The following is a 20,492-nucleotide window of genomic DNA, read 5'->3' as shown; positions in this document are numbered from 1 at the left end:
GGGCACTTGGTACCATGTCCAAGAATATTACAAAACACATCAAGAAATTGCAGCTTCCTGCAATAACACCAGTGGAACCACAAAAAACTGCACTACTCAGAACATCATATATTTTAAGAAGATACTTGGTTGATACCTAGGACGCTGGCAGCAACCCCTATCAACCATTAGCACCAGTCAATGATATTTGAGATGCATTTTTGAATGTTCATTTGACTGAATTTCATGTTTAATGAATAAATTATATAATAATAATTCCATAGTCAGCCAGATGTTCAGACAGGGTTTAGCATTTTTGTCTACCTATCGAATCCTTACCAAGAACCTGGGATAGGCAATCTGAATGTTTGACGGTGTTACAGATATCATTGGAGGATGGAAGCAGTTCCAAGTAAAGCCACCTTCTGCAATTGACTGATGGCAATTTTTTCAGTAATAATAATAATAATAATAGTTGTTGTTGTTATTATTATTATTATCACAACAATTTACACAACAAAGCTGTCAATTGTTTAGTTGGTGTTGGCATTATATTCATTGAATTCTTCCAAAGAACCTAGGATGTTGCAATGTATTCATGTAATTATATATGTGGATCCAAGCAGTGGCCTTTTGCAATTGGCTGGAGGAAATTTTGTCACTGATCATATTTTCTAAGTGCCATCCAAGATTTGTTGTTCTGGCACCCAGTATGTCTAAATCACTAGGCTGGTTTAGGCCATAATCTTTCAACACTGATTTGCAGTTCTTGATACTTGTGATTATGAATGTCCAATTCTTTACTTTCTGTTCTACTGTCTCCTGCTTTTGCTACATCAGTTATGCAGACTTCTTTCTTTTCAACCACAATGTTTTAAAAAATCCACCTCAATGAGAATTTTGCTTGGAAAAGGATCACTTTCAGTTTTTGGCTGATGCCAAGAGCCAAACAGGTACATTCCTTGAGAAAAACCTCTTCCCTATTTTTTTTTGTTTTGTTTACATTTATACCCCGCCCTTCTCCGAAGACTCAGGGCGGCTTACAGTGTATAAGGCAATAGTCTCATTCTATTTGTATATTTTTACAAAGTCAGCTTATTGCCCCCCCAACAATCTGGGTCCTCATTTTACCTACCTTATAAAGGATGGAAGGCTGAGTCAACCTTGGGCTGGGCTTGAACCTGCAGTAATTGCAGGCTCGGTGTTCTTAATAACAGGCTTTACCAGCCTGAGCTAAACCGGCCTTCCTTTCCTTCTTTTTATATATAACTTTTATTGTTTTATCAATGTATAAAACACAAAGAAAAAATAAAAATAGGAAATTAAGAGAAGAAAAAAGAAAGGGGGAACGAAAATATGAGGTATAAGGGAAGAAAGAAAAAGGTGTTGACTTCTACTTTTTAGCACAGTAGAAGATAACAATATTACAACCTCAACTTTTTACTTTTAAACATTAGCATATAACTATCCATATCTATAACAACCCTATTTCAACTATCCTTCCAAAAAATTTTTGGCTTTAAGATTCCATTGTACCTTACATGAACTATGGTGTGATTTTGAAATACTATTTTTATAGAAACCCATTAGATGTTTTTGTACCGGTAGACACAGGAAAAAAAATAATTTCCCCTTTCAATTAACTTTTCTGAGCTTTTCATGATTTACTGTTTGAATTCCTGCTAAGGTAGTGACGTACAAGAGGCATTTGCTCAGTTACAAAAGCTAAATACAGTCAGTTCTTGTTACATTTGGATGGGAGACCATAAGAAAATCATAGCATTGTTGGCAGGGTAGTTGAAAAAACATTATAGAAGAAGACAATGGACAGAGGCAATGGGAAAAGTAAAAACCATATTGTTGTCAAGAAAACTAGGAACTGAGCTAAAATAAACTTTGGGGTTGTTGTTCATGGAATTGCTGTTTGAAAATATTGCGCAAGAAGGAGCAATAGCAGAAAAAAAGTGAAATTTATTTATTTATTTATTTATTATTTAAACTTATATACCGCCCTATCTCCCAAAGGACTCAGGCATATAAAAACATCAATATACAAATTAAAATAATCATTAAAAGACTTATTCTAATGCCAATAATTAATAATACCAATTATTAAAAATAGAAATATAAATATTAAAATCAATTTAAAACCCCTCTAAATTTAAAAATCTAAGCCAGTCCTGCACAGATGAATAAATGTGTCTTGAGCTCGCGACGGAAGGTTCGAAGATCCGGAAGTTGACGGAGTCCTGGGGAGTTCGTTCCAGAGGCGGAGCCCCACAGAGAAGGCCCTTCCTGGCGTGCCAGACGGCACTGCCTAGCTGACGGCACCCTGAGGAGTCCCTCTCTGAGAGCACGGGTCGGTGAGAGGTATCTGGTCGCAGTAGGCGGTCCGTGAGATAACCCGCCCTATGCCATGGAGCGCTTTAAAGGTGGTCACCAAAACCTTGAGCGCACCGGAAGGCCACAGGTAGCCAGTGCAGCCTGCGAGGATGGGTGTTATGCGGGAGCCACGAGGGCTCCATCTATCACCCGCGCAGCCACATTCTGGACTAACTGTAGCCTCCGGATGCCCTTCAAGGAAGCCCTATGTAGAGAGCGTTGCAGTAATCCAGGCGACGTCACGAGAGCGTGAGTGACCGTGCATAGGGCCTCCCGGTCCAGAAAGGCGCAACTGGCGCAAGCGAACCTGGTAGAACGCTCTCCTGGAGACGGCCAAATGATCTTCTAGAGACAGCCGTTCATCCAGGAGGACGCCTAAGTTCGCACCCTCTCCATCGGGCCAATGACTCGCCACCGATGGTCAGCCGGATTTAGCTGACTGTACCGGGATGCCGCATCCACAGCCACTCTGTCTTGGAGGATTGAGCTTGAGCCTGTTTCTCCCCATCCAGACCCGTCGGCCTCCAGACACGGGACAGCACTGATAGCTTGGGGTGGTCCGTGGAAAAGTACAGCTGGGTGTCATCCGCATACAGCTGGTACCTCACACGAACCCACTGATGATCTCACCCAGCGGCTTCATGTAGATGTTGAACAGAACGAGAGGATCGATCCCTGCGGCACCCCACAAGTGAGGCGCCTCGGGGCCGACCTTTGCCCCCCTGTCAACACCGACTGCGACCGGTCGGAGAGATAGGAGGAGGACCACCGGTAAACGGTGCCTCCCACTCCCAATCCCTCCAACCGGCGCAGCAGGATACCATGGTCGATGGTATCAAAAGCCACTGAGAGGTCTAATAGGACCAGGGCAGAGGAACAACCCCTATCCCTGAGATTATCCAGAGATCATCCACCAACGCGACCAAAGCCGTCTCCGTGCTGTAACCGGGCCGGAAACCGGACTGGAACGGGTCTAGATAGACAGTTTCATCCAGGTGCAAGGGAAACTGATATGCCACCATACTCTCTACAACCTTAGCCATGGCGGTTGGAGACCGGACGATAATTACCTAAAACAGCGGATCCAGGAAGGCTTTTTTTTTTTTAATAAAAGTTTTATTTTACAATCATATCAAATAATTCATCCAATGTACAGTTATATACAATTAGTCGGGCTTGCCCAGTCACCACCACCCTTTTAACACTCTTCCTCTTCTACCTTCTTTTACTTTCCAAACCTTCCTCTCCTTCTCTTATCTACATCCACTCCTCCCTCCACCCTACACCTTCCTTCTCCTCTACTATCCTCTTCCTTCCTCTTCTCCTCTTTCCTACCTCCTACTCTCTTTCTCCTCCCACCGTTCTAAAATGGTAACTATGCAGACCCGACCCTACATTAATTATATTTCTTCAATAATCCCTGTACATTAACCATCACTCCATCTCTACCAAACCCCCAATTCCCTCCCCTTACCCCCACCCCCACCCCGACTTCCCAGAACAAAATGCAGGGTATCAAAACTAACAATCATAATCCAAAATAATTCCTAAATTATAATCTTTAGTCACACCACACTTAGTCACACTCTCAATTCCCCTCTCCTTCAAAAATATATCTAATACAAAATATTTCCTAAATTTACTCATATGCTATTCGATATTTTTTTTTTTTTATCTGATACTTATTTTAAATATAATCAATCCACATTTTCCATTCTAAAATATATTTTTCTAGTATATAGTCTTTCAAGTAAGCGGAGATTTTTGTCATCTCTGCCAGATTTGATACTTTGAGTGTCCATTTGTTGTTTTGTTTTGTCCATTCTTCGATTGTAGGTAATTCTTCTTTCTTCCAATACTGAGCAATCAAAAGTCTTGCGACTGTTATTAAGTTCAAAATCAATTTAGTCTCTATAGCTGTATAGTCCATAATTATTCCTAGTAGAAAGAACTGCGGAGTAAACTTAATCTTCTTTTTCAAAATATTCTGCATGATCCACCAGCCTTTAATCCAAAATACTTTAACTTTTTTACAAGTCCACCATATATGGTAATAAGTAGCATCTTCACAATCGCATCTCCAACATTTAGCAAGATCTAATATGTGTTTCTTGTAAACAGGTAATGTCATTTTTAAATTATTTCAAATAATGAAATACTTTCCTTCTTCATGTGAATTCAGGCCATTAACATTCCAAGATAATAGTTTAATTGCCATTATCGGCCAAAGGAAACTTTTGGAACACCAGCCGCAGATCACATTTTACTTTAGGCCTTGCTCCTCCCACTGTTTCCATTGTAGTAGTTGCCAATTGTTGTTGTGCCTTCATCTCTTGTTCCTTGCGTTTAGCAGCAACTCTAGTCAGCCTTTGTTCTTTTGAATCTAAACCCGTCGTAGGTATTTCCAACACTTGTAATAAATCTTCTTCCATCACAATCTGTTCTTGTACCTGCTTCACTTCTCTTTCCTTCCCTTCAGCCTCCTTCTTCTAGCTTCCAATGGGGAAGACTTCCAACTTTAATACCTCAACATAAAATTCTCTTGCTTTTCCAACCGTATTGAAACGATGTACTTTCCCTGCATAATATACTATTATACCAGTTGGAATATCCCATCTATATTCAATCTGATGTTTTTTAAGTTCATTCACCAGGAAGGCAAATTCCTTCCTAGCCCTTAACATTTTTGGTGGAATTTCCTTTAATATCAAGATATCTTGACCAGCAATCTGAATCTTCTCCCCCTTATATGAAGCTTGCAAAATCTGATTTCTCACTATTCTGTTTGTAAAATAAATAACAACATCCCTTGGCAACTTTTTTTGCCTTGCTATCCAAGAATTCACACGATATATTTTTTCAATTTGATAAGCCACATCTGCTGGACGAGCTGCTAATATCTCAGCAAATACTTCAGAAAAAATTTCCCTTAAATTCTCTTCCTTATTTTCTTTCAAACCTCGGATTCTAAGAGCAAATTCCATATTTCTGTATTGTATCAAAACTATTTCATCCTCTGTCTTTTCCATTTTACTTTGAAATTCATCCATTTTATTTTCTAATTTTGAATTATGTTGCTTAATTACTTCAACCTCCTCTTCCAATAAAATCACATTCGTTGCCAAACTTTGTACTGCCATTACAAATCCTTCTTTAACTTCTTTATTTCCCACTTGAATTTCTGATATCTGCTCTTTCATTTCAGACATCTCATCAGTTATTACTTTAAATTTTTCTTCTATAAAGCCTTTTAAGTTCTCTTGTAACGCCTCTAAATTCAATGTTCTAGTCTCTGCTGTATGAGCTGGAGAGGCACCAGCTGATAAAGTTCCAAAGCTCTTTGTTACAGTAGACTTTAATTGTTTGGCTGCCATCTTCTATAAAATTATTTATTTATTTATTTCCAACTTAATATTCACTTTAAATCTTCTTAACTCTGAGAAACACAGTCTTTTAAAGCAGTATTTAAAAATCTCCTAGATTCTATCAGCAGGCAGCAAAGAGTTAAAGCAGCAAGTAACATGCAAATTACCAACTGCAGAGGCACACGCTGAAAGTATCACTTTCGCTTTCCACTCGTTAACTTGTTAACAATTCGCCTCCATTTTCTTGCTGTTTTCAAGCTTGTTACAAAGTATCGGGGAATCGGCTTGGCTACTTGCTTAAAGTTCTCCCACTTTCGTTCTGTCCGGTATAATCCTTTATTGTCCAAAATAAATCTCGGCGTTTGGTCGTGGTGATTGGTTCCGCCAAAGCAGAAGAATCCTCGGATCTGGAGCACTTCGGGTTACTGGAGGGAACTTAACCCTTCAAACCCCTTTTTTCTCAGGGGCTTTAGGGAAATTCAACCTCTGCCCTCAGCTCACCCCTTCTCCTTCTCCCGAAGAGGGGGTTTTCCGAACCGCTGGACAGCAGATTTAAGCTGTCCTAGCGATTCCACATAATCCAGAGGTTGGTGATCGTAAAGATCACCGCCATCACCTACGGTGCCAAACCGGAAGTCCAGGGAAGGCTTCTTGAGGAGGGGCCTCACCACCGCCTCTTTCAAGGCGGCCGGAAAGACACCCTCCACCAAGGAAGCGCTCGTAATCGCCTGGAGCCAGCCTCGTGTCACCTCCTGCGTGGCCAGCACCAACCAGGAGGGGCACGGGTCCAGTAAACACGTGGTGGCATTCAGCCTCCCTAACAACCTGTCCATGTCCTCGGGAGCGACAGGGTCAAACTCATCCCATAAAATGTCACCAAGACCACCCTCAGCCGTCTCACCCGTATCACCGCAATCTTGGTCCAAACCATCCCGGCTGAACGATTTTATCGTATAGATAACGTTAAACTCCTCAGCACGCCCCTGCATCGGGTCATCCCGCTCCCCTGATGTAGGAGGCGGGTCACCCAAACAGGGTGGCTGGGCGGTTATCTGCCGATGCAATGAGGGAGGAGGCGTAGCTACGCCTCGCTTCCCTCAATGCCACTAGGTAAGCCCTAGTATAGGACTTCACTAGTGTCCGATCAGCTTCTGAACGGCTGGACCTCCAGGAACTCTCTAGGCGTCTTCTCCGGCGCTTCATCCCTCTCAGCTCCTCGGAGAACCAAGGAGCCGGTTGGGACCTGCGCCGGGTCAGAGGCCGCAAAGGCACGACCCGGTCTAAGGCCCCCGCCGCGGCCCGTTCCCAGGCCGCAACAAGTTCCTCAGCCGAGCCGTGAGCCAGACCCTCAGGAAATGGCCCAAGCTCCGTCCGGAACCCCTCCGGGTCCATCAGGCGCCTGGGACGGAACCAACGTGTCGGCTCCGTCTCCCTGCGGTGGTGAATGGCGGTCAGAAAGTCCAGGCGAAGAAGAGAGTGATCTGACCATGACAAAGGTTCAGTGACTATTTCCTTTAAGTCCAGATCTCGACCACTGACCAGAGACAAAAATCAGGTCCAGAGTGCCACCCCAATGTGAGTAGGGCCATCAACTACTTGGGTCAGGTCCAAGGCCGTCATGGAAGCCATGAACTCCCGAGCTGCCGTCGATGACGAGCCGGACGATGGCAGTTAAAGTCCCCATGACTAAAAGTCTGGGGTCTCAACTGCCACCCCGCCAGCACCTCCAGGGGCTCGGGCAGGGCAGCTGTCACGCAGCAAGGAGCCAGGTACGTGATCAGCAAACCCATCTGGCACCTATGACCCCATCTCACAAAGAGGGATTCGCACCCGGCAATCTGAGGTACAGTGGTCTCCCTCGGCTCTAGACTCTCTCTAATCACAACCGCCACCCCCCCCACCCCTACCCTGAGCCCTCGGCTGATGGAATGCACGGAAACCCGGCGGGCACATCTCCACAAGGGGCACACCCCCTTCCGTGCCCAGCCAGGTTTCCGTAACGCCTATAAGGTCCGCAGCGCCTTATGCATATCTATAAAGACTAATATTTTTAAAGTGGGATCCATGTGATTAAAAGACCCTGGATCATTGACTCATTCCATTTTTAAAAAGAATCTAAAGCAGAGATCATGATTTATGAACAGAACATCTGAACAACAGCTTTTCCCCATATTATCATGCTGTGCTTTGTGCTCCATCACCAAAGAAATGGGATTGATAGACGTTACAAGAAAGTACCTGTTTGACATCATCTAATCCCTAGAACTCCCCCATAAGCAAAGTCAAAATTAGCTGTAATTTTGTAAATTGTTAAGATACACTTGATCCACTAGGGTTTTAATTTGCACCAATTTATGTATTTGTGATATTTTCATGTCTTATTCTAATTTTTATTTAACTTTCTAATTCTACTGAATTAGTAATTAGTATTACTGCCCCAGAAATTTATTTTAAGGCTAAAATCTAATATATTTTATAATTGTTTCAATACCATTTGAACATAATGCCATAATGACCCTTGAGACATTGTCTAAAAGGCCATAAGATATGTGTTCCTGCCATCAATGCCAGGTCTTTTTTATTTGGGGAAAAAACCTCAGAATGGAACAGCTCCAAAGGAACTGACAGGAGATCAGATTATGATCATCAAAGAATCTGTTGTATACAAAGCACCTTGCCTGCCTCCATATTCCTAAACATATCGATGAGATAGGTGGAATAGGCATGTTCCTTTTCATATAACGCTATAAGAGATTTTGCCTATATCATTGATGGCAAACCTATGGCACACGTATTGGTGGGCACTCGAGCATTGCCCTAGCTCAGCTCCAGCGTGCATGTGCATGCTGGCCAGCTGATTTTCGTGCTGTTTCTGACCTCCAGAGGGCCTCCAGGGTGTGTGAGGTAGGCTGTTTTCGCTCTCCCAAGGCTCCTAGAAAGCCTCTGGAGTCTGGAGAGAGTGAAAAACGGATCTTCTGGTCCCACCAGAAGTCACCAAATGGGTCATTTCCAGGCTCTGGAGGCCTTGGGGGGGGAGGCTGTTTTCTCTCCCCAGGCTCCAAGAAAGCCTCTGGAGCCTGGTAAAGGCGAAAAATGGGCCTATCAACATCAAAAGCACAAGGGGGTGTCAAGCATGACAGTGCATTGAATTATGGGTGTGGGTATTTGAATAACACATCTGGTTTTGGGACCCGATGGCAAAAAAGTTAACCATCACTGGCCTATATACTTAAGTGTCTCACTGAATGAAATAGAACTTTACCAAATAGAATATGATTTATTCTTATCCGGAAATACACAAAATAGATTATAATGGCAAGGCTAAGCCTGTGGATGAATTACTGGAATTTTCACATTTCCTTTCCTAGATTTTGTCTGGATTTATGTATCCTCACTCCACCATTTGCCTTAATACTTACTGTTGCCACCAAATATTTTCCGAGAGATTGCCACTGCTTGTGCCCTCCCTTAATTCAAGTATGTGAATTAAGCCTATGTTCCTTATTGGCACATAAAAGGAAAACATGAAATAAAGAAAGAGAAATAATATTTATAACTACCTCCTGGTCTACTGAGCATACAAGTAGGGAAAACAGCCCGTCACTTCTTTTGGAAAATAGATCAATCTCACCAGGTATGAATAGGCTCAAAATGTTTTTTTTTAAAAGGTCAAACATTCGAAGCCTCTTTTAATAGTTGCAGTGGCAACGAAAGAGAAAAATATAGGAATGCTAAAATTAGTGATAGCAACTTAAAATAATTTTCAATAGAAAATATGCGGGAATAACTTTCTGCCTGACCATAACATGTCCCTGGTCATCTTTAAATTAGAGGTAAATCTGAGGTAAAAAGTTTCCAAATTGAACAAAGGTTTACCCAAAGAAAATCTACATTTTCAGAAAATATAAACATGAGAGAAAGAACAAGAAATCACTAACTAGCAAGCACAAAAAGTACATGTGCTATAGTTCTTTGCTTTCTCTATGAAACCAACAATCCTTGCAACAAATCTTACCTCTATATCAATCTATTTCTTCCATCTTACAAGTTTCAGCTTAAATCTGAGATTCAAAAGGAACTTTGTGTCCTTGTTTCTCTTCACCCTTTATTACATACCTTCTTACTTTTTTCTTCCTAACTTTCACTTTTTAAAAATATTTATTTTGTTTTATTAACAAGAGTAAAGTACAAAACAAAAAACAAAAAAACATACATCCAAAACTAACAATAAAAAAGGAAAAAAAATGTGTGTGTACAAAAAAATGATCCAGATGTCAAAATAATTTTCACTTCTTTTTCAAAGATACACCTTTTTTTCCCCTCTAGGGAGTGGATTGGATATTCTCCCTACCTTTTAGTATGAGATTTTCAACCATGCTTCTGCCAGAATGAATGTTAAACCTATCTTAAATAAGAAGTTACAAACGGGCTATTGTCCCACCAGGTATGGTCTTTGAGAGAGAAAACAATTCACTATCAGCATAATTCTCACTTTATATTTATATTTAACTGTGAATATTTACCTTGACTTATGACTGGTCGCTTAGTGATGATTTGTTATGAGGGACCACCTGAGGGTACTTACAACCAGGATTTGATGTTCCAATGATTAGGCCTCTCTCTGTGTTGCATTTCCAGCTATTTGCAATGTCCTGCAGTCACGTGATCATGTTTTACAACGGTTTTGCTGAACACTCCCATTTATTTTCTGTTTTGGCAAAACCGTCTCATAGTGAACTTAATGACCACATTTGCTTAACTGCTACAAAAAAGTTCGTAAAAGTGAGTCAGTCATGTGACAAACCCAATTTACAAACCTCCCAACTTATAATTGTAATAAGCAGGCTCAATTATGATCACAACTGGAGGACTATATGTAAGTAATGATATATATGTGGATTAACTCTGTCACAGTTCGTTTCAAATTATGAGATATAAGCATTAAGGATCTATCAGCCCTCCAAAGATCAAATACCAGCATCCAAGATCAATTGTTTTCTTTTTACCCAGCCACACCTTTCAAACATAAATTTTATAGTCAAGATATTCATACTTAGTTACTTCTGTGTTGTACGAACAAAAATTACTATGTGGAAATAGAAATATTTTTCTATTTTATGCATAAAAAATTAGACACTTTCCTGGTTTTTGAAGATAAATATAGTTATAAGTAATAAATGCTCTATGAATGTATAGTATTATGCCGCAATGGATCAGAACTGATGTATGAGAGAACCATGGATAAATGACACATTGTATTTTCCAGGATATCTCAAAAATCTAATCTCCCCAGTCAGAAATTATATTGCCTTCTTCATTTTACTTCTGTAACCCCATGAAGGTTTAATTGGCAGTTACCTTACACTGTGATCTCCTAGCTTTTCAAGAATCCTTTTCCTTTCTGAGAACAGTTTTTTGAGGGAAAAATGAACATTTTCTCAAGGGAATTAATTATTACCTTGACTTGTCTAGTCATATATTTCATATGAACCTTTTGAAATTACTAAACGCATGACAGACATACTGTGCAGTTCTCAAAATCACATCATACTGTTGAGTTCTAAAGCTGTGTCTAATCTCAGTTGGTCATGTGTGGGGACAAGCTCAGACTCTAGCTTTCCTGCTTCTTGTAGTGAATGACAACATTCAAACTTAAACAATGCTAGCACTACATAAATGTGTACCAGTCCATTCATACTGCAACCCTATTGTGCTTTCCTGATAATTATCTTGGGAGGAAGGAATAAATGTATTAAGGTAAGAAGATGTCAAATGAATGGAGGGGGTTCATTGTCACTTAAACATTACTTCTGCAGAAAAAAGAGTTCATAATGACTTTTTTTGTTCTCTCTTGCTTACAGAAAGCATTTTAGAAATTCCATCACCTTTATCATTTATCTTTGCTTGGGAACTACAGTAGACATAATATGTCACTGTATATTATCAGGGTGTCAGAATCAGATAGCTTGAGTTGGCAGAAGTGCTGAGGGTTGTTGTAAGATGCATGCCCCATTAGATTTTTCTCACTTAAGGAAATGCCCTGCAAAACACTCCTATGGGCAGAATTGTCATATCACTAAGATGTGTAGTTATTCTATTCACAAGTGAGGGTGATTGTCTCAAAGTTTTTTGATACACCTGTTTCTATGGAGGACAGTATGATCAATCTTCCTGTATCCTAATCCTCATTTACTTGTTGTCTAAAGCAAAATGGGGCACAGAGACTAAATAATACTTCTTTGTCTAATATAAACTCCAGAAAGTTGAAAAAGTTTTTTAAAATGGCTTTTTTAATTCATTAAATGCCATTAAAATGATCAGATAATAAGGAAATATTTATAGTAATTAAAATTTATTTAAAAACTCAAACTGTATTTAAACAGTACAGACACTAATGGGATTAGCAGATAGAGAAGGAATTTCACCCATTCTGCTTCCTTCCATCCTCAATTATTGAAGGAAAAAAATAACAGAAACAGGTTTTAATAATTCTGGGTTTTGAAAATAGCTGACCATTTCTTGTTGAGAGAAATACAACAGCTTCATTTTAATACCAACACAAGTTGTTGGTGTTTTTCTGAGGTTTGATATTTCAAAGGTAGCAAATGAAATGTTGACTCTAACCTTGTAAGTAGACAACTTTTCCATTAGGAAATAAAAAATGAACAGCTCAAAGACTTGTGTCATAACACAGCTTGATCGTGCCAATAAAAATTTAAAGGAGTCACCTGTTTGGTGAAATGGTGGTTATATAAATTTGAAAAATAAATACATACATATATACATACACAGATATACTGGCCATGATAAATGTACTTCCTATTTGCTACTCTTCTTGAACTGTGACTTCATCAAAACGATCCCCAAACATTGGCCATGTTTTTTAAGAATACTGGGAATTAAAGTTCAACTATTTCTGGAAGATCACAGGTTATCACCCTTGACCTATTTAGAAGTCATTTCCACGCTTTATAACACTTCAACCATAACTGTATGATCCTATGGAGATTCTACAAATAATTAGTGCAGAAATTACTAATCATTCTCTTTCTACATTCAACCTGTCATAAGGTAAGAGTGAGACAAGAGACTGGGGAAAAGAAAAAAAATGGCAGATTCCATAGATGCAGTTTATAGATTCAGAAATAGTAAATTTTACTCTAAACTCTGAACATATGTGCTGAGCATCACATATAACTTATATTGGTTATATCTTGTAACAACCCAACCATATTGTTTTGCATAAATTTTTCAGATGCTAATTTATATCTTTGTACACACATTACTGTAATTTAAAAGAAATACAAGCAAACCTAGGAAAAATATAACCATGAAATTTGTGCATCTGCTTAGCTTGCTATTCAGGTTCTAAATATTTATGTATTCATTAGATTTATATCCTACTTTTTCTGCAGTAGCAAAAGGCAATACACATAGTACTCCCTCACTCTTTTCCCCTACAAAAACCTACTCCTGTAAGGACTAAAAGATAGTGACTTGCCAAAATTAACCAGTGAAACTCCATGGATTTTTGGACTTGAACAATCTTCTTGGCCACAATCGTATACCTTAACAAATACAGCACAAAAGCTTCAAATGTGATTAGCTATCTACTGGTCCTTTAGATTTTTGAAGCCTAAATCTGTTAACAATAAAGACATTTTTTCTTCCCCAAGAAAGAAGTACCTCATTGAATAGAGTACTGCTTTGCACAATATGACAATTGTGCCTACCTAAAAGAAATTCCTGTTTAGTTACTTTAATCTCAATTTCCTCGCCCGAATACTATTTATTTTATTTTATTTATTAAATTTTTATACCGCCCTTCTCCAGAAGGACTGTTCTGTTTCCCTTCCCCCAATACTCCCAGCAAAGAGTCCGTCAGAGGCCTTCCCTTTTTTTTCCCTTTTATTTACATAGATACATGTCCTGGCCACGTCTACCCACGGGCCTGCCAAGTTTCTGGAGATAACGAGGAAATTATAGATAAGGCCAGAATTACTCACGAATATATTCTTCCCTCCATGAATTAGCTTGCGCCAAATTCATTGCTTTGTCCGAGACAAAAAACCAGGAAGTCCCGCCTCCTATTTATAGTCTCTGCAGATGTCACTGCATGACAATTATGACTTGGCTTTGTCCCAACTCTTCCGCTGCTGCGCACGCCGATCAAGCCTTCGTAATCTTGCGTCCCTCCAAAACTGTTCTTGGGCGTTGCCAAATCAGAAGAAGACCCGGGAGAATCAGGCCTTGGCGAGCCCTCCCTTTGAGTGGGTGCTCGGGAGGGTGAGGGCTCAAGTGAAGGAGAGCTTGCCAGGACTTCTCCCTACTTTTCTGACTCATCCGAGTCCAGGGGTGTGGGTCCAGGGACCTGGGTCACAACACTATCCTCACCGCAGGGCCCTTCCCCGGGCTGACGATCGGGATGCGGTCGGGCTGGGTTCTGCTCATGGAAGGCCTGCACCAGGTCAGGGGCATGAGCGTCGGAGGCATCTACCCAGGAGAAATCAGTCCCGTATCCCTTCCACGCGATCAAATATTGGAAACGACCCTTTAGCCAGCGAGAGTCTCAGACGCTGTGGACTTGTATTCCTCCGACCCGTCCTCGGCGACAGTGACGGTGCTGTTGGGCACGAAGGGGACTCGGTGTGGCCTCAGGAACCAGAAGGGACCGGTGAAAACGGGTGGATCCGCATGGATCGTGGCAGGGTCAGTCGGTAGGCTACCGGGTTGATGACTGCCTCGACAGGGAACGGGCCGATGAATCGGTGGTCCAACTTCTTTACCGGCGGTCGGACGGGAGGTGTTTGGTGGAGAGCCACACCGGTCTCCAACTGCCAGCGGGCGTTGCCCGTCGGGAGCGGTCAGCGGACCGTTTGTAGTCCTCCTTTGCCCGATTCAGCTGCTGACGTACCAACTGTTGGACCGCATGCAATTCCGTCAGGAAGGTCTGCGTTTCGGGAACAGGAGAGTCCGGTGGTGCCAGAGGGAAGAGCCGCGGATGGTACCCCACATTGGCAAAGAACGGGGTCATCTGAGTAGAGGTGGGCTGTGAGTTGTTAAAGCAAACTCCGCCAGAGACAGGTAGTCGGCCCAGTTGTCCTGTTGCTGGTTGATGAAGCAACGGAGATACTGTTCCAGTATACCGATGACCTTCTCTGTACCCCCGTCGGTCTCCGGATGGTGCGATGACGACAGACATACCTGCACCTCCAACGCGGCCATCAGGCTCTTCCAGAAGCGGGCTGTGAACTGAACTCCGTGGTCCGAAACCACCCTGTCCGGTAGACCATGGAGGCGGAAGATGTGCTGCAGAAAGAGACGGGCCGTTTTTGCGGCTGTGGGCAGTCCGCGGCATGGGATGAAGTGTGCCATCTTGGTGAGCATGTCCACCACCACCAGCACCGTGGTGAACCCAGAGGACGGCGGCAGGTCTGTCAGGAAATCCATAGAGATCGCCCCCCAGGGTCTGTCGGGTGTCGGCAAGGGCTGGAGGAGCCCGGGAGGGGCCCCCGTGGCGGTCTTGGCTTGCCGGCACGGTACGCAGGATGTCACGTAGGCATGTATATCATGCCGCACTCGGGGCCACCAAAAGGTCCGTGTCACCAGGTGGAGGGTCTTGAAGAACCCAAAATGTCCTGCTGCAGGGTTGTCGTGGCACTGGGTCATGACGAGGGCTCGGAGTGGTCCTGTGGGCACATATAATCGCCCCCGAAACTTGAGTAAGTCCTCCTCCAAGGTCCAAGGAGGCGTGGGGCCCACCTCCGCTCTCCTTTGCTGCGACCAGGCGTCCTGGCGCTGCGCCTCGCACCTGGGCCCGCAAGTCCACTGGCTCCCGTGCTGCGGCCAAGGCTTCTGCCGGCAGCACTGTCCGTGGAGGAAGGGGTCCTTGGCGCAGAGGTACTCTGGCTTGGACAGGGCATCCGCCCTCCGGTTGTGACCGCTGGGAATGTAGGTCACGCGGAAGTTGAACCGGGCAAAACAACGACCACGGATCTGCCGCTGGTTCAACTTCCGAGCTGTGGTGAGGTGCTCGAGATTCCGATGGTCCGTTCGGACCTCCACCTGATGTCGGGCCCCTCCAGATGGTGTCGCCAAGCCTCGAATGCAGCCTTGATAGCCAGCAACTCTTTTCCCAGATAGTGTAGTTGCGCTCGGAAGGTTGAGTTTCCGGGAGTAGTAAGCGCAGGGAAAAGTGTGCCACCATTCGCCGGAGCCTGTAGCAGCACCGCTCCCAGAGCCACATTGACGCGTCCGTTTCCACCACAAAAGGCCGGAGCGGGTCGGGATGCCTCAGGACGGGTTCCGTGTGAAGGCTTTCTTGAGGGCTGTGAATGCTTCTTGCTGCGGGGACCCCACGGAATGCAACCTTCTTCCTGAGGAGCTGGGTAAGTGGAGCTGTCAGTGTGGCGAAGCCGGGATGAAGGTCCGGTAGTAGTTGGCGAAGCCCAGCAGGCGCTGAACATCCTTCACCCGACGAGGGGCTTCCCAGCTACACAAAGCTTCTACTTTACATGGGTCCATGGCTATGCCCTCGGGCGAGATGATATGCCCGAGGAATTCTATGGAAGTCCGGAAGAAGACGCATTTCTCCAGCTTCGCATTGAGTTGTTGCTCCCGCAAGCGTTGCAGAACCAGACTGGCGTGTCGAAGGTGGCTTTCCTGGACCGAGTAAATCAGGATGTCGTCGAGGTAGATAACCACGAACCGATCCAACATGTCTCGGAACACGTCGTTCATGAAGTGCTGAAAAACGGCGGGAGCATTGGTCAACCCAAATGGCATGACAGTGTATTCGTAGTGTCCGTATCGGGTGCCGAATGCCGTCTTCCATTCGTCTCCTTCGTATCCGCACCAGGTTGTAGGCCCCGGAGATCGAGCTTGGTGAAGATCGTGGCCTCCGCAACCTTTCCAGTAGCTCCGGGATGAGCGGCAGGGGTAGCGATTCCGCACCGTAATGGCGTTTGGCGGTAATCACAGCATAGGCGCAAGTCCCTGTCTTCTTCTTCACAAAGAGGACCGGGGCCGAGAGAGGGACTTTGAAGGCGGATGAACCCTCGGGCCAGGTTTTTGTCCAGGAAGTCCCTGAGGCGGCCAACTCGGGCTCCGACATGGAATACAGGCGTCCCACAGGCAGTGGTGCGTTGGGCAGAAGGTCCACGGGCAATCGTGGGGCCGATGCGGGGTAGTCGGTCCGCCTCCTTCTCGCTGAACACGTCGGCGAAGTCCGTCAGCTCAGGAGGCAAGGTGATGGCAGCGGTGGGGGCGTTCTGGCGGCACAGGTGTGGCGGATGTGATCGACGCACTGCAGACTCGGGAAAGAGATGGCGTTCGCGACCAGGCCACCTGAGGATCGTGGGTCCGCCAGGCCAACCCAAGGACCAAGGAAAATGAAGGTCCGCCGTGACATAAAACTGGATCGCCTCCTCATGGTCCCCAATAGCCAGGCGCAAAGGCTGGGTGGCGAATTTAATGGGGCGGACACCAGTTCTCGCCCATCAATTGTCTCTACCCGCATCGGAGGTCCACGGAACCACGGGACCGCAAACTGGGTCACAAAGGCCTGGTCCATAAAGTTTGTTGTGGCCCTGAGTCCACCAGCGCATGCGCCTGGAGCCCATCCGACTGGTTCCCCAACCATATCCGTGTGTCCAGAATCAGATGCCGAGGGGCCCAGAGTCTACTTCCATAGCGTCCAGTGGGGCTTAGTACGTGCCCGACCTAGGGTTTCCCGAGGTCGGGCCTGCTCCGCTTCCGATTGGTCACGCTGTGATTCGGGGACGGCGTCGTGCCCCACTTCGCTTTCTGGGGCAAGAAGCGGCGAAGTGGCGGGCTCCCACAGTACAGGCACAATCCCCTTGGCGCCTCGGTTCCGCTCCTGGGCTGTTAGGCGAGGTCTGGCGCTCCCAACTCCATGGGCTCTTCCGCAGCGGTTACAAAACGTGGGGCGACCCTGGGTGCTGGTGGTGCAGGAAGTGGGGTGCAGATGTCGACGGAGGTCCCGGGGTGCGACGGGACGGTCGCCGTTGCAGACGGGCATCGAGGCGGAGACAAAGGGCACCAAGTTGTCGAGGGTCCGGCGCCTCCACGCGGGCCAGCTCGTCTTGCAATTCCTCTGAGAGTCCCTCCTGGGCAACGTCCACCAGCGCTGCATCATTCCAGTCAGAGTCCTGGCACAAAAGACGAAATTCGGCGATGTACTCCTGCAGGGGCGTTTCCTTGACGGAGTTCCTTAAGGCGCCTGGTTGCCGTCAGCATTCGAACGGGGTCCTCATACATGGTGCGAGGTGCTGCCAAAACGCTGTTGGTCCGCCAGCAGGGGCTGTCCTGGAGCAAGAGGGCGTGGCCCATCGAGCAGCCGAGCCGGAAGAAGGTTAATCACGAAGGCCACCTTAGCCCGGTCGTCTGGGAAATCCTCTGGCCTCATAGCCATGTAGAGCTGGCACTGTCCCAAGAAGGTCGGGAACATCTCAGGCTGCCCAGAAAACTTATCCGCACGGTTATCGGGCACTGCGGCGAGGAGGAGGTGGGAGGATGGGGGGCTGCAGGCACATTCCTGGCAGCAAGTTGGCCTGCCAAGTGAGCCACTTGCTGCTGGAGCTGTTGATTAGCCGCGTGTAGCTGCTCTAACTGCTGCTGTACCTGCTGCTGATCCATCTTTGGTGGAAGATGTTTTAGTCGGGTCTTGGACAAAATGTTCTGTTTCCCTTCCCCCAATACTCCCAGCAAAGAGTCCGTCAGAGGCCTTCCTTTTTTCCTTTTATTTACATAGATACATGTCCTGGCCACGTCTACCCACGGGCCTGCCAAGTTTCTGGAGATAACGAGGAAATTATAGATAAGGCCAGAATTACTCACGAATATATTCTTCCTCCATGAATTAGCTTGCGCCAAATTCATTGCTTTGTCCAAGACAAAAACCAGGAAGTCCGCCTCCTATTTATAGTCTCTGCAGATGTCACTGCATGACAATTATGACTTGGCTTTGTCCCAACTCTTCCGCTGCTGCGCGCGATCAAGCCTTCGTAATCTTGCGTCCCTCCAAAACTGTTCTTGGGGCGTTGCCAAATCAGAAGAAGGCCCGGGAGAATCAGGCCTTGCCGGCCCCTCCCTTTGAGTGGGTGCCAGGGAGGGAGAGGGCTCAAGAGAAGCAGGGCTTGCCAGGTCTTCTCCCTCATTTTCTGAATCATCCGAGTCCAGGAGTCTGGGTCCAGGAACCTGGGTCACAACAAGGACTCAGGGCGGTTTACAGCCATAATAAAACAACAGCAAAATACACATAAAAACATGATTAAAAAACTTATTATACAAATGGCCGAATTAAAACAATTAAAAATAAAACCCCAATTTATAAAATATTAAAACGTTAAAACTAATTAAAATCCTATTAAAATCCTATACCAGTCCTCGAACAAACAAATAGGTCTTCAACTCTCGTGGAAAGTCCGAAGGTCCGGCAATTGTCGAAGTCAGGGGAAGTTCGTTCCAAAGGTGGAAGCCTCCACAGAGAAGGCCCTCCCTGGGGCCGCCAGCCGACATTGCTTGACTGGCGGCACCCTGAGAAGTCCCTCTCTGTGCGAGCGTACAGGTCGGTGGGAGGTATTCGGTAACAGCAGGCGGTCCCGTAAGTACCCTGGCCCTAAGCCATGGAGCGCTTTAAAGGTGGTCACCAACACCTTGAAGTGCACCCGAAAGACCACAGGTAGCCAGTGCAGACTGCACAGAAGAGGTGTTACATGGGAGCAACGTGTGGCTCCCACTATCACCCGCGCAGCTGCATTCTGAACCAACTGGAGCCTCCGGGTACTCTTCAAGGGGAGCCCCATGTAGAGAGCATTACAGTAGTCCAAATGAGAGGTAACCAGAGCATGAGAGCGTGCATAAGGCATCCCGGTCGAGGAAGGGGCGCAACTGGCGAACCAGGCGAACCTGGTAGAAAGCCCTCCTGGCGACGGTCGTCAGATGATCTTCGAAAGACAACTGTCCATCCAGGAGGATGCCCAAGTTGCGCACCCTTTCCACTGGGGCCAATGATTCTCCCCCAACAGTCAGCCGCGGTTGCAGCTGACTGTACCGGGGTGCCGGCATCCACAGCCACTCTGTCTTGGAGGGATTGAGTTTGAGCCTGTTTCTCCCCATCCAGACCCGTACAGCTTCCAGACACCGGGACAGCACTTCGATGGCTTCGTTGGGATGGCCTGGGGTGGAAAAGTACAGCTGCGTGTCGTCAGCGTGCAGTTGGTACCTCACCCCAAAGCCATTGATGATCTCACCCAGCGGCTTCATATAGATGTTGAACAGGAGAGGCGAGAGAATCGACCCCTGCGGCACCCCACATGTGAGGGGCCTCGCGGTCGATCTCTGCCCTCCTGTCAACACCGTCTGTGACCGGTCAGAGAGATAGGAGGAGAACCACCGATAAACGGTGCCTCCCACTCCCAAACTCCCTAACCGGTGCAGCAGGATACCATGGTCGATGGTATCAAAAGCCGCTGAGAGATCTAATATTCAGAATATTGTCTGAAAGAGAGAGAGAGAGTGTGTCAGATAGAAAGACAGACAGAGAGAAAGAAAGTAAACAGTAAACTGTTAATCTGATACTATGTACCGAACATTGCAATCGTGTGATTTCACCAGATTATGATATGATGTAGAGAATCTAACAATATAATGTGATAAATTATCTCTAATTAATTCACCATGCCAGTAATAATAAAGCCAAAGCCAATAAAGTTAAATTTTATGTATTTTGGTTACATGGTGCAG

Source organism: Ahaetulla prasina, chromosome 3 (assembly GCF_028640845.1).
Source record: "Ahaetulla prasina isolate Xishuangbanna chromosome 3, ASM2864084v1, whole genome shotgun sequence".
Classification (NCBI taxonomy): Eukaryota; Metazoa; Chordata; class Lepidosauria; order Squamata; family Colubridae; genus Ahaetulla; species Ahaetulla prasina.
Note: the sequence above shows the minus strand (reverse complement) of the source record.